Raw genomic sequence first — 15,673 nt, 5'->3', positions numbered from 1 at the left:
GTCGAGGTTTCTATTAGAGAAAATGTTGTTGAGAATAACAAGTTTCTACACTTCTAGGAAAAGAGTGACATGGTAGACATGGTAATAAGGAACTACCCAGCTGAACTTAAACTTATATCATTGGTCAATGACAACTCACTTCCATTGCAATGTCTCTGGAAACGAGCCAATCAAAGACAGCTCAGGATTCTAAAGCCAGCCCATTGGAAACAGCTTCCCATTGGTGACCATGCTTCTAGAGTCAGCCAATCAGGAACAGACATGCACTGGTAATTCTTCTACAACTTAGGTCAACCCATGCACTAAACAGCCACCCTTCAGAAGGTCCTCGTATTCCTGGATGCCGCCTTTCCCAAAACTCTATATAAAATCAGTTTCATGCTTTGCTCACAGTGTTATGCCGCACAACTGGGGCTCTCCTTTGCTTAAAAAGGTAATGAATTCTGTGTTTTGTTTCAGATATTGAGTAGTGGTCACTTTTTCTAAAACATGATAATTTGTGCTTATAGATATGTTCCTCATTCTAATTGCTTAAGAATGAATTTTCAGGAGAGTCTTTATTAAATCAGGTAGGATAATGATACATAATGTCATGCTGGTTTTCTCAAGAGTTATTTTGGCTTACAACACCATCGTCCATGGATAAATACATCTGTTACATAAAAACGTCAATATTGCTGGAGCTATTCAATTTCAAAATGTTTGCTGATGTAGTACATAGAAACTGATATAGTTTAAGGTTGTTTTAATTAGTTTTTCTAGATCACTTTTAAGGGCATAGATTAACACAAGGGTTTAGAACCACAAAAGGAACCCAGGAAAAAGAATGAAAAGGTACAAAATCAAAGGCATGTCCATCATGGGTCTGACTACTGATTATAAGAGAAGGCAATCTTCACAAGGATTAACCAGCACACTTACTTTTTAAAAGATGGTGTTGTAAACTGCTTTAACTGTACAACAGACACTGAGACTGGGATCAGCGATCCAGAAAATTATCAGAGAGACTGTGGATCCACCTTTGTGGAAGTGAAGACCAGGAAGCAGGCCTGGTAGGGAGATGCTGAGCTTTGAAAAAGTACACACTACAGTCTCAAATAACCCTATGGCTGTCCCCATTTGGGTCAGAGGAGCCAGGCCTTTTAAACCTTTATGCTGTGATTATTCTTTGAACACTAATGATGTGTCTCATGAAGGGGCAGAACCTTGACAAAGGCAATGACTAAAGGGATTCCTGAGGGTGGGGCTGCTGATCAGCTCCAAGAAGAAGTCACCAAAGGCTTTAATTTAAAAGCAGTAGATGAGGGGACACTGCAGAGCTACAGACAAGGTCAAGAGAATGGAGAAGGAATAGCAAAAACTCAAAGACCTGCAACAGGGAGAAGTTGCTTCCGCTCCAAGGCCTAAGGAGCAGGGGCACAGTGCTCTTGAACCTGACAAGAAGAAGAGTCAGGAATGAGGGGCTGCATCACCTCATTCTTCATGGAAGAGCACAGCCTTTCCAAAACCCACAGTCAGGCAGGGAGGAAGAGAGGTAACAAATGCTTCCACCACCCTCTTCACCTTTCTTCCCTTCTTCTGTTGGCTCCCACAGCCCAAATCAACTGGAATCCACAGGCCAGGGAGACTGTCTTTGTCTGTCTGGGCTGCTGTCACAAAACCCCGTAGACTAAGTGGCCTGTACATATCAGAAACTTATTTCTCCTAGTCCTGGAGGGTAGGAAGTCCAAGGTTAGGGCATGGGCAGATTTGGTGTCCGGACAATTCTCTTTCCCTCTCTCCTAGATTCCTTGTGTGACAGCAGTGCAGGCTTAGTCCTTGGACCTGACTCACAACCCCCTTTAAATGTCTCATGTTTTTATTTAGGCTTATCCTGTGCCTATACATTGACCTCATGGGGTCCAAGACAATCTTCTTCTTTCAAACCTGCCTCATCTCACACCCTTCCCAGACTTCTGCTCCCTGCATTGCAAATTCAATTTCATCTGTGTTTTTCTAATGCTTTTTATACATACTTATTCCGTGATATTATGTTTCATCTAGGTTTTTGTGTGTGAACGTATTTCTTCCCTTACTAAGCTGTTTATTTTACTTCTCTGGCAAGTGCTTATCATTTTTAAAACAAAGGAATGGCCAAGTAAATTTCATACGAAACCTAGGGGGAAAGTCGCACACACCTGTGCCTGCTCCACAGTGTTAGTTCTGGGCTTGTTTGCCCTGGGATTTACTTCGCCCTTCCCTGCTTTGGTTTATATTTCAAGGATGTTGAATTTTGATACTGCATTTCCCAGGCACCCATGTCTTCTGGCTTCAGTCAGGATTCAGCCAAAAGAATCACTGATGAGACTAGAAGGCAAAGCAAGAGGAGAAATGGTGTAACCTGTCTCTTGGTTCTTTCATTTCTAAAGTGAAAATTATAAAACACAGCATCAGTAAAGATAAGTGTATTAACTTACATAATAAATAGTATATCATAACCCCTTCATAAATGAGTCATTCTCTTTATTTAAGTATTTTCTAAGTGTTTTCATATTGACTATGATTTTTGAACATTTCTCTGCTGATCACATTAATTTGAAACTATTACACAGAAACATATTTTCAAGCTGTCATTTCCAACAACGAAAATATTTTAAATTATATGAATACAAGTAGTAGCTGTTAATAATTGTATATGTGTGCAGCATGTCAAAAATCATATAAACTTATTAGTCAATAGATGTAAGATCATATAATTAGAAAACACTAATCCCCACTAATTTAAATTACTTACCAATGAGGATCCTGAAGATACAGAATGCCCATGCACTTGCACTAACATAAAAAAAAGATTTTATAGTAAAAATTTTACTTTTGTAATTTAATAAACCTTACTCTAACAATAGGATTTTAAACAGACATATGCATGTGCTATACAATACACCTATGTGTAACTGTATTAATATTTGTTTTAATCATATGACAAAATATTTTTCCATTATGTGCAGATATTCATGAAAAGCTTTAAGATCCTAAATAACAGATACTAACATGTTCTTAGGGACACTGTTTCAGTTAATTAAATTTCTCTAAGAATTGATGCAAACTTCTGGGAAGATGGCAGAGTGATAAACAGCAGAGAAACAACCTCTCTGAGATTTGGTGTCCAGATGCTAGACTATAAAACTGTGAGAAAGAGAAGGAGAAAAGTGGGTCCCAGCAAGGATCTGAAGCAAAAATTGAAGCCCATATGGAGAGTGAAGAGAGAGGACTCAATGCAGAAGAAGGAGGTGGCCAGTGGAGCTTTCTCCCTGAGCCCCAGCTCAAGGCATACAAAGGGCAGTTCAAACCTGTAGACAAGTGGTGACTACTGGAGACCCGAAAGGACTTCATGGAGAAATGCACCAGGGGAAGGGAGCAGTAGACAGAGTAGACTGCAGTGGCTGGTGAGTTATTCAGGTTCAGATGCCTTCTGGGAGAGGGCTATTGTCTGGTCACCATTTTGGAGAGGGGCCCATTGAGCTTGGAATTCAGAACAACTACAGGCTTGCTCCATCTAGCGGTTCCCAGTATCAAGATGAGGTGGAACTGAGTTCAAGTCAGCAGGAGGTCAAAGAGCTAAGTTCAAGCTTACAAGGAGCCAAGTTCAAGCCAACAGGAGGCACATGAAGTGTTTCTGGCTGAACAAATAGGGTTCCAGCCTCACTGCCAGAAACCAGCCTCACTTAGGGGAACAAAAGGTGCAGGCTTGGTGGGATTCCCCACTACCCCACCAGAAATCTACAGCTGGCTTTCTGGGATTAATCAGCTCATATCTGGGCTGTCTGCCCACTCTGTCTACCAGTGACAGAGGAGACATGCCCTGAAGTGGATATTTGTTGTTTTTTCTTTTCTTCTTGTTTGTTCTTGTTTTTATGAGTGTGGACATTGTTTCTAGGGGGTTTAAAATTATTCTTCTATTCTTGTTTTTATTTTTTCCTTCTCTCTTCCCTTCCTGTCTTCTTCACCAGTTTCCCAAAGTTTGCATAATCTTCCTTTGTCTTCTAGCCTTGTTTCTAATCTCTTCCACTTCTTCTATTTCTCTATTTTCTTCCTTCTAACCCCTTTTAAATTTTCTCCCCTGAGAGTAAAATTTCCATATTGAGAATCAATTTACTGTGTATAATTTTCTGGTTTATTTTAGATTTTGTTATATAACCAAAAATCTAGTTCATATGGTTAAAGATAGCAAATTAATAGTTACCACAGACTGTGTTTGATGCTACTGTTATTACTGATTGTACTACATTAGCCAACATGACATAATTGTTGTAATCATTTGTTTTTCCTGGTATGCCAAGACTGAGATTGCCTGAGGGTCATAAACAATACTATATGCCAATGCCAAAAAACCAGGGGCTAGGCCAAAGTGGCGGCAACTTCTCATCCCCAATAAATTGAAGGGGTAGGATCTTACAAACCTAAAAGCCAGCTACACTTGGAAGACAACTCTGAGAAGTAAGTCATTTCCTAAGGGTTCTCAATACTGCCAATAAAGCTATCTGCCACAAGGAATTTATAAGCACAACCCAGGATTTAAACAAAAAATAGAAAATAAGAAGACATGGAAGCAAGATGCAACCCCAGATTTCTAGCTTGCCAAAGGCAAATCCAGGGGCCAATGAGATGAAACATTTGAAAGCCACTCACCCAGACTCCCTGAAGTTGTAACAGCAGAAATAACAGAGCAGATGAATGAGGCCTTAGAAAAAATAAAATCAGAAATAATTTCTCAAATATCTACAGAGATGGTGACCATAATGAAGGACATAATTAGTGACTGTAGAGCAGATACAGAAAAAATATAGGGGCTTAGGAAAATGATGGAAACCATGAATGCCCAACACAGGAAAAAAATGGAATCCAAGAAACATATTCAAGCAGATATCCAGGAGATTTTATAATTCCACTGAATGTATATGCAGGAGAATGAGCTAATGTGAGGACAGAATATCAGCTATAGAATACAGGATTGTAGTTAGTGATTATGAAAAGAAAGATTTCTTTAAAAAGCAAGGGAACACAAGAAATCAATCCAGCAGCTGCTAGATGATGCAAAGATGGGTCAGAGTCATTGAGAAAGCAAGAGATAAGGCAAATAACATTAAAAAATATGTTCACAGAAGTAATGGCAGAAAACTTCCCAAGCATGGAAAAAGAATTTGACATGCAGATAAGTGAGCCATACAGAATTCCAACTACCCATTACCAAAAAAAAAAAAAAAACTACCCCAAGGCATATAATAGTCAAGGTTCCAGAAATTCAACACAAGAACAGAACACTAAAACCTGTTAGTGTGCTCACTTCAGCAGCACATATACGAAAACCTGTTATAGAAAAGAAACAAATCATTTATAAAGGAAAGCTCATCAGAATCAGAATAGACTTCTCAACATAAACCCTCAAATCAAGGAGAGCTTGGAGTGAACTATTTCAAGCCCTAAAAGAAAAAAATCTCTAGTCCAGAGTGATGTACACTGCAAAACTATCTTTCAAAATTGATGGGAAAATAAGGTACTTCTATGATAAAGAACACCAGAAGAAATTCATGTCCACCAAACCAGCACTCTAAAATGTTCTGAAGGACTTTCTAGAAAGAGATAATGAGAATTACAACTCCATGAACCCCAACAACAACAACAAAAATCCACCAGGCAAGGCAAGTAATTAAAGAGAAGAGAGAAAAAAAGGAACCAGCAACAAGAAAATATCATGACAAAGATAAGTCAATACATACCAGTTATAATCATCAATATACTGGTGTTAGTTCACCAATCAAAATAAACAGACTGACAGAATGGATCAAGAGGCAAGATCCAACAACATGGTGCATACAAGAAACACATTTAATTCAAAAAGAAATTCATAGAATGAAAATCAAAGGATGGAAAACAATACTCCATGTGAAAAGAACCCACAAAAAAGTGGGAGTACCTATTCTATTTGGAAACAAAGTGGATTTAAAACCAAGACTAAGATTAATAAAGACAAAGAAGGTCACTACATACTTGATAAGGGAACAATCCAAGAGGAAGAGATAACAATCATAAATATATATGTACTAAATACCAGCACACCCAACTACATAAAACAAATATTAATGGACATGAAAAATCAAATAAGCACTAATATAATTGTAATGAGGGACCTTGATATCCTACTGTCACAAATAAACAGATCCACTAGACAAAAAACCAACAAATAAGATTCAAACAAAAACAAAAGTTTGAACCAAACTTTTAAGCAAATGGACTTAGTAGATGTCTAAAGAGTCCCTGCCCCACATCAGAATACACATTCTTCTCAGCTGCACATGGGACATTCTCCAAAACAGACCGTATACTAGCTCACAGAACATGCTTAAGCAAATGCAAAGGAATTGAAATTATTCCATGCATATTATTAGACCATAGCACAATGAAATTGGAAATCAATGCCAAAAAACCCCACAAAATTTTCATAAAGACCCTCTTGAACAACCAATGGGTCACAGATGAAATTAGCAAAGAAATTACAGTTTCTACAATTAAATGATGGTGCCAATACAACCTACCAGAACTTATGGGATGCAATGAAAGCAGTCCTATGAGGGAAATTTATAGTGGTAAATTCTCATATCAGAAAAACAGCAAGCTCAAATGAACAACCTAATGTTGAACCTCAAGCTACTAGAAAACAAAGAGCAAGTCCAGCCCAAAGCTGGTACAAGAGAGGAAATTATAAAAATCAGACTAGAAATTAATCCAATTGAGACTAAGAAAATAATACAAAGAATCAATGAATCAAAGAGTTGGTTTTCAAAGATTAAATAAAATTGACAAACCCTTACCCAACATTATATTAAAAAAAAGAAATAAAAGACTCAAATTCATGCAATTAGGAATGAAAAGGGTGAAATCACAACAGATCCTACAGAAATTCAGAAGATCATCAATACCTATTTTGAGAACCTGTATTCTAATAAGATGGAAAACACAGAAGAAATGGACAGATTCCTAGATACATATGAATTACCAAAGCTGACTCAAGAAGATATAAAGACTTTAAATAACCCAATATCAGTCAATGAAATTGAAGATATAATTAAAAACCTACCAAGCCAGGGATTGTACCATCAGCCTTGCAAGTACAAGGTCCTGAGTTCGATCCTCAGAACCAAAAAAAACTTCTAACAAAGAAAAGTTCACGTCCTGATGGATTATTTAGAGAAGATCTAATGGCGCCACTCCTCAAACTCTTTAATGAAATTGAAAGGGAAGCAATACTCCCAAATTCATTCCTACAAGCAAGGATTACCCTGATACCCAAACCAGAGAAGTATCCAACCAAAAAAGAGAGCTACAGGCCAATCTGCCTAATGAACACAAATGCAAAAATCCTCAATAAGATACTGGCAAACAGAATGGAGCAAATCATCAAGAAGATTATATACCATGAACAAGTAGGATTCATCCCAGAGATGCAGAGATGATTCAAAATATGCAAATCAATAAATGTAATACACCATATTAACAGACCCAAAGACAAAAATCACATGATCATCTCAATAGATGAAGAAAAAGCATTTGATGAAAACCAACACCCATTCATTTTAAAAGCCATACAGAAAATTGGAATGTATGGTCTTTATCTCAATCAGATAAAAAGCCATCTATGACAAACCAACAGCCAATATCACACTAAGTGGACAAAAATTGAAAGCTTTCACTTCAAAATCAGGAACAAGGACAAGGATGTCCACTATCACCACCCTTATTCAATACAGTTCTGGAAACATTAGTCAGAGTAATTAGACAAGAGAAAGAAATAAAAGGAATAAGGATAAGAAAGGAAGTAGTTAAATTGCCATTATTTGTGAATGACATGATACTCTACATAGAAGACCCCAAAAACTCCACCAAAAGACTCTCAGATTTAATGCCCAAATTCAATACTGTAGCAGGATACAAAGTCAACACTGAAAAATCAATAGCGATCCTGTACACAAATAACAAACTCACTGAAAGAGAAATTAGGGAAACAACTTCCACAATAGCATCCAAAAATGAAATATCTAATAATCAATCTAATGAAGGAAGTAAAAGATCCTTACATTGAAAACTACAGTACTCTGAAAAAGGAAATCAAAGAGAATATCAAAAAATGGAAAGGCATCCCTTGTTCTTGGGTAAGAACCAATGTAACAAAAATGGCCATATTTCCAAAATTGTTATACAAATTCCATGCAATCCCGATCATAAGAGCATATCTCACAGAATTAGAAAAAAAAATCCTAAAATGTATTTGGAACCAGAATAAAATTAGAACAGCAAAAGCAATTCTGGGCAACAAAGGCAAGGCGGGGAGCATCACAATCCCTGACTTGAAACTATACTACAAAGCTACTGAGATAAAAACAGCATGGTACTGGCAAAAACAAATAAACAAAAAACACCTAACGATCAATGCAACAGGCTAGAAAATGCAGAAACAACTCCAAACACACTCAGCCACCTTATCTTTGACAAAGGAGCCAAACCAAACACCTTCACTGAAAAGATACCCTCCTTAATAAGTGGTGCTGGAAAAACTGCTTTGGCATGGTGCTTTCCACAAGCCGAAGATTAAAACTAAACCCGTATCTTTCACTCTGAACTAAACTAATATCTAATGGATCAAAGATCTAAGTATTAAAATGGAAACACTAAATCTGCTAGAACACAGAATAGGTAGAACTCTAGGAGACATTGGTGTATTCAAAGACTTTATGAACAAAATCCCAATCACAGGAAATATCACAAAGAATCAACAACTGGGATCTCATCTTATTAAACAGCTTTTGCTCAGCAAAAGAAACCACCAACAGAGTGAAAATAAAACCCACAGTGTAGGAAAAAATTTTGCCAGCTGTTACTCAAAGGACTGATATCTAGGAATATAAAGAACTCAAAAACTCAGGACCCTCCCAATTTTAAAGATCCAACCCCAAAATAGGCATATGAAATGAACAGACACTTTCAGATGAAGAAGTAGAAATGGCAAATAAATTTATGGAAAAAATATTCAACATCATGGTCATTCAAGAGATGCAAATTAAAACGACGCTGAGATTCCATCTCACTCCAGAAAAAATGGCTGTCATCAATAAATCAACCAGTAACAAATGCTGGTGGGGCTGTGGGGGAAAAGAAACCCTTCTCTACTGTTGGTGGGAGTGCAGACTGGTGCAATCGCTGTGGAAATCAGTGTGAAGATTCCTCACAAAATTCAAAGTAGAGGTTCCATTTGACCCAGCTATTCCCCTACTTGGTATCTTCCTAAAAGAATTAGAACCATCATACCACAGTGATATATGCACAGCCATGTTTATAGTGGCACAATTTGTAAAAGCTAAACCTTGGAAAGAGCCCAAATCCCCATTAACAGATGAATGGACAAAGAAGGTGTGGGGTTTTTTAAATAAATACAATAGAGTACTACCTTGATATAGAGAAGGATAAGCTTGAGATATTTCTAGCTAAATGGATGCACCTTTAGACCATACTCTTAAGTGAAATAAATTGGAAACACGTTTAAATACTGCATTGTTTCTCTGGTGTGAGAAATTGAAAGTGTAAATAAAGACCAAAATGTATAATAGATATTGGGAAAGGGAAGAAAAGTGTCAAATGAGAAGGGGAACAAGGGAGGGGGTGGGGAGGAAAGGAAGGAAAGGACAAAAATAAAAGAGAATAGAAGGAAAAAATGGAAACTAAGCTTTTGTAAATAAGGAGAGGAAGCGGGGTTGAAGGGAGGGAAAGGGAATGGAAAAACAAAGAAGCAAGATACATCATGCACAGGTACAAATTCCCTATGATGAATGTTACCATTATGTATATCTAAAATGTGCCAATAAAACTTTTTAACTTTTAGAAAAAAGAACTGATGTAATCACATTGAGGAATGTTTACAATTTTAAGGAACTTATACTATGCATCTAATTAGTAACAGTGAGAAAATCTACAATTAAAACTATAATAAAATAATAATTAGGTGATTCAGTTAAAGATCAATGTTTAGAGTATGTAACAAAGCTCTTTTCATCTATATTGTTCTTTAAATCCTAAACAACTCATCCTGCCCTTCTTATATTCATTTTTGAACTATTTTTACCACCCATGAAAATAAATGAAGCAAAAGACGGAAGATGAGAGTATAATATAAAGAAAAATCTAAATGTGGAGGGAAGGTCCATGAACAAACCACAGAGAAGAAAAATAATCACATTTAGTTTAAAAATCTCTAGTTCCACTCATGGACTATCATGCCAAGCCCTAGCACAGATGTGTAGAACTCGATGCATTTATGAAACGCCTATCAGTCTGACAGAGTGGTCTTATGAAAAAACTCTTGGTTACTAAAAAGAAGAATTGTTCATCCCATACAGTCAATCAGAGTACTTTTATATTAAATTCTTAATTATTAGAATTCTTAATTATCCCCAAATGCTTTTAAATACCTTTTCCATATTTCAAAATAATAATTAAGTCTATTTTCACTATTACAATAATCCCATGTACAATATAGTTAATTTCAGAAGATTAGTGTTTTGAATTAACCAATAAGAAACTGATTTTTTACCCTTAACTCACATGTCATAGTGGACACAGCACATTCGACCATATAAATTTTGATCTTTTTAGCTCACTCTCATCCACAAAACCCCTCCATGATCTCCATGATCTCTTTTGGCTAGAGCTTTATTTTTAGTCATCTTTCACTGCTGCCTCTTAGTTCCCTCGTACTTCTGGTTCCACCTTGCTGCAGAGGCAGCTCCCCTTCTTTTCAAGGGCACGCTCCCCGCACATGCATAACTTCAAAGTTGCCAGAAATCCCTACCTTCCTTGCGAGAGCACAAGGGTCTTCCTCCCCTACCTAGTTGTCAGTGCATTTCACTGACTGGCACTGCCAGCTCCACATCCAGCTTCTTACGGAAATGTGCTACTTCCACAGCTCATTATGCACAGGAGCCCTGCGAGCCACGGACCAGTGCTGGCCACAGTGTTTTTACTTTTCTTTCCATAGTGGTGCTCAGTAAATATTTCTGCAGAAATGAATATTGGTATACGAAGCTGTGGACCTGATGCCGGCTCTGCAGATCATGAAGCAAATCATTCAATCTCAAAAGACCTCAGTTGTCTTATCTATAAAGTGGGAAAAAATTATGACATCTGTATTCCTTCCTCAGGGAGATGTTATAAAGACCACATGAAATGATGTCCATGAAGGAATTTCCCTTCCCCAAGATGAGCTACACAAATGCCCAGGATACACACTCTTCTATTCCTCCACAGAATGCTCCACCCAGCCAGTATCCCGTGAAATGTGACAGTTGCCTGAAAATGGAGAAGATTCCACATCCCTCAGCTCTGTCGTGTCATCTTCCTCTGGAAATGGTGATGGCTTCATAGCTGCCTGCCCCTCTATGCACTGGACAATAAGCAAAGTGACATGCCCTTTGGCAAACCTGTCACTGAGCACTGGGGATTACGAAGTTACCGTGGCTCAGCCCTGTACGTAACTCTTTGATCTAAGTACTGAGTCCTGGAAGCATGAAAACCACCACTGTTCTTTGCCGACTTCTCCTTCTCCACTGAACCTGTGTCAGCTCAGACCCTGACCTTGCTGCACTGAAAATGCTCAATTTTAATGGCCACACACTATGTGAGGCCAGAATCTGTCTCAACTATGGCTCATTATGTGTCATTCATTATTAACAATTATTTAATAAGTGGCACATGTAATCTCATTGCTAATAAACCTGAGCATTTTCCTGAGAATGAGTTCAAAGTTGTAAATAATTTGGTGAGTAGGCAGGAATACATTTTTTAAAAATTCACATTTTCTGAAGCATAATTAAATCTAAGATGTATAAATTTGAGGGAAAAAACATGGGTTTGATAAGTAAAAGGAAGAAATCTGATAGCCACTTCTATATAATTTATGTAGGGTTTTCTCAGAAAATTTCATGTGAAACCAAACCAGTAACCATTAAGAGAACCATGTTTGCTTTGACTATTCTTTATTTTTTTTAAGAAAAGCACATTTACATCTTGCTCAGTGCAATGCTCACATTTTCACAAAAGAATAACACCTGCCAAAAAAAAAAAAAAAGACCTCTGTATTGTGTTCAGGAAGCAAAGCTTAGGAGAAACTGATTAATATATTAAACAGACCTCCAGAGCTAGGACTTCAGATGTTATATTTCTTGACAAGCATTATTACAGGATTTTTATTGATACCTATTACAGGACTGTCAGACCATTCAGCCAGGCTGACAGGTGCAATGAAACAGGTAGGGGTGCAGCCTGCTGAATGCAGGGCCTGATGATTAGGAAGCAGGTGTCACCTGGCACCTGACTGTCACTCTTCAGCAAATGTAGTCTTCTTTTCCTACTTGGTAACTAGTTAGAAATAAAAATAAAGTACAAATTGCAATGAGCTAAGTGCCAGGGGATGTGCCAAGTGTTTTTATCAATCCTATGAGTAATTCAGTGAAATAATTCTTTATTTGCATTTTATAAAGAAATACAGGCTTTGCGAAGTTCAATAGCCTGATGTGCGTCTCAAAGTGAGTAAGAGCATCCATCAAATACTAAAAGTTCTGCCTTTGACCACTATGCTGTTTCCCAGTCAACAGCTAAGGTCACAGACAGTTCTGAGCTGTGTGTCACCAGGGAGTGGATCATAAACAGAAAAAAAATCTGTATTTTATTTTATTTTTAATTAATTTTATGGATACATTCTAAGTATACAATATAATGACATTCATTATCGGAAATCTGTGTCTTTACATAATCTCTCTTGGTTATATTTCCCCCCATTCCCCTGCCCTCCCTTCAACTCCTCCACCCCTCCCTATTTACAAAGACTTTGTTTCTATTTTTGTCCTTTTCTCTTATTAATTCCATTCCCTTCTTTCCTTTCCCCTACCCCTCCCACTTCCCCTACTCCTTTGGACCTTTTCTTCCTATTTCACAATATCTATTATGCCTCTTGATCCTTATTTACACTTTCAGTTCCTCAGACCAGAGAAACTATTCGGTATTTACACATGTGTGTCCTATTTAGTCTGTATTTTAATTCTCTCTCACAAGCCCAGGTCCAGGACCTTAGTTACAGAAATTTAAAGCTTTCTTCAAAAAGGTCAAATTAGGCTGACATACAAAGGTTTCTGACTTCAGAATTCACTCAAATAGCCAAGCTTCCACCTGGTCCGAGGGAGCAAGCATCTACCTTAAACCCTGTCCTGGTAATGCAGTTCCTGTCATCACACCTGTTCTGGGGCCTGCATATCCTCCCCAGGGTCCCAGCAGTGACCCCTTGCTCCACCTCCCTTGAATGTCACTGTGGTCCATCCTCTTATGCCAACATCACAAATTTGACGTGTCACATGGGATGCCATGATTCATGGGAAAAGATGGCTGTGGGAAAGATGGCTGGTCGTGTTTGTCACCCAGTGCAGTTTGCAAACAAAAACAAAATATGTTGTCAAATGCCTCTGTTTGTGAACCAAATTGTTTGTAAACAAAAGTATTCATGAACCAAGGTACCACTCTACTGTCTTGACCAGGACGCTCTCATACTTAGCTCCCTGGCTTTTAGACCATTAAAATGCCTGCCTAAGTCGCGTGCTGCTGTCTGACTCTATACCATCTGATAATCTTGTTTGGCTCTAAACGATAGGCTTAGCCAGATGTATATGGTGACAAGACACGTACCTTATTGCTGATAATTTTGTTTTACATCTTTATTTTCAATTAGCACATATTGATTACGTAGAGTAACAAGTCCCATCTCCCTCATTCCCTCTCCTCCATCCGCTTCTTCTTTCCCACTGTCTTCCATCTACTTTCATGTCAACTATTTTTCCAGAAAGGAGAGAAAATATGAAATACTTGCCTTTTTGAGTTTGGCCTATTTCACTTAACATGATGTTCTCCACATCCATCCATTTTCCTGCAAATGGCAAGGTTTCATTCTTCTTTATGATGAAATAATACTTTATTATGTACATATACCACATTTTCCTCATCTGTTCATCCACTGACAGGCACTCAGACAGATTCCATACCTTCACTATTGTGAATTGTGCCAAAATAAAGATGGAAATTCAGGTAGCTCTATAATGTGCTGACGTAACTTCTGTGGGTATATACCAAGGAGTGGTACATCCAGATCAATGGTGTTTCTAGTTTTAGTTTTTTGAGAAACCTCCATACTGATATCCATAGTGGCTGTACTAATTTACATTCCCATCAGCAATGCACTAGAGTTTGTTTTCCCCATGTTCTTGTTTTTGTTTTGTTTTTGTATTCTCAATGATAGCCATTCGGTCTGGTATGAAATGGAATCTGTGTAGTTTTAATTTGCATTTCCCTGATGGCTAAAGATGTTGAGCATGTTTTTCATATTCTTATTGGCCATTTGTATCTTCTTTAGAGAAGTGTCTCTTGTCTATTTATTGACTGGATCATTTGTTCTTTTTGGTGTTAAATTTTTACATTTCTTTTTTAAAGAATCTGGATATTAATCCTCTGTCCAGAAGACTGGCTGACATTTCTCCCATTCTGTGGGCTGTCTCCTCAATCTACTATCATGTCCTTTGCTGGGTGGCAGCTCTTTGATTTGATATGATCTCATTTGTCAATTATTGCTATTATTTCTGGAGTCCTACTGGAGTCCTATTCAGAAAGTCATTCCTTGTGCCCTTATGTTGAAGTGTTTTCTCTGTTTTCTTCCAGCAGTTTCAGTTTTAGGTTGTACATTTAGGTTTTTGATCCATGTCGAGTTAGTTTTTCTTAAACAGTCTAATGTACATGGGGAAAAATCTATCACCCTCTTCTCAGTAAAAACTTTAGTCATTGGTGACTTAAGACATGAATTTTAGTGTGTTGTGTATATTTTGCTGATTTTCCTGTTAGTCTCAGATTTTTTCTTAAGGAGTGGCATCTAAGTAGCCAGCCAGAATGTACTGATTTGTCTTTGTTTCATTTATTAAATTAACCCTCATATAATCTCTGGATAATGCAGATGTGTCCTAAAGTAGGAAGTACTTTTTAACCATCGCACTCCTTAAACTTTTAGTCATTTTGGGGGAGGCGGGGGAGCTGGTAAGGAGGACAAGGAGTTCATGCAAAAGTAGAGAAATGGTTTGTAATGCTCAAGAAACAATGAGAGGTGCTACCGTGAGCATTTGGGACATGCTTTGAAAACAGAATGACATCCAAGAGCATGAAGATGTTAGTTCTGGAGATGCGGGCAGGATATGCAAAACTATATACTGCCCTCGGCCTCGCTCTGCAATTTATTCACCTTGGAGAAGAATATATTCATATATGCATAATGAATCAGCCCTCTTGGGAAACAATTCTCTCTGCCTCTCTGATCGGAAATCTCTTGGTTATTTTAAACTTAGCAAAATATTGTAAAAATGGAGAAAGAAAGTGAGCATTGAGTAGAAAAAAATCTAGTCTAAAATTAATCTTATGACATATGCAAGCTGAGTTCTCCAATCTTCCCACAAACGTACTTACATTTTCACCATCTCTAATAAAAGCAAAATTACAGCGATAATGACTAATGGTTCTAATTGTCTTTACCATAGCATTTCTATGAGCTGATAAAAGATATATA

The 15,673-nt window shown here is 37.6% G+C and overlaps 1 protein-coding gene across 5 annotated transcripts in view; it reads right to left on the bottom strand.

The window, feature by feature from the left end:
* Positions 1 to 15,673, bottom strand: part of Pde4b (phosphodiesterase 4B) — a 541,549-nt gene that overhangs the window by 465,676 nt on the left and 60,200 nt on the right. The window contains exon 1 of one of the 5 annotated variants that reach the window (XM_087212651.1): positions 2,178 to 2,419. The exons of 3 other annotated variants lie outside the window; for them this stretch is intronic. The gene's annotated coding sequence lies outside the window, so the exon portion shown is untranslated. Of the gene's footprint in view, positions 1 to 2,177; positions 2,420 to 15,673 lie in introns of those variants that run through there. One more of the 5 variants, XM_021255583.2, reaches the window with a different exon arrangement.

Source organism: Heterocephalus glaber, unplaced genomic scaffold, assembly GCF_053883595.1.
Source record: "Heterocephalus glaber isolate CG9 unplaced genomic scaffold, H.glaber_assembly_v1.0 deba00001442, whole genome shotgun sequence".
Classification (NCBI taxonomy): domain Eukaryota; kingdom Metazoa; phylum Chordata; class Mammalia; order Rodentia; family Bathyergidae; genus Heterocephalus; species Heterocephalus glaber.
This window is presented reverse-complemented; position numbering and strand designations above follow the sequence as displayed.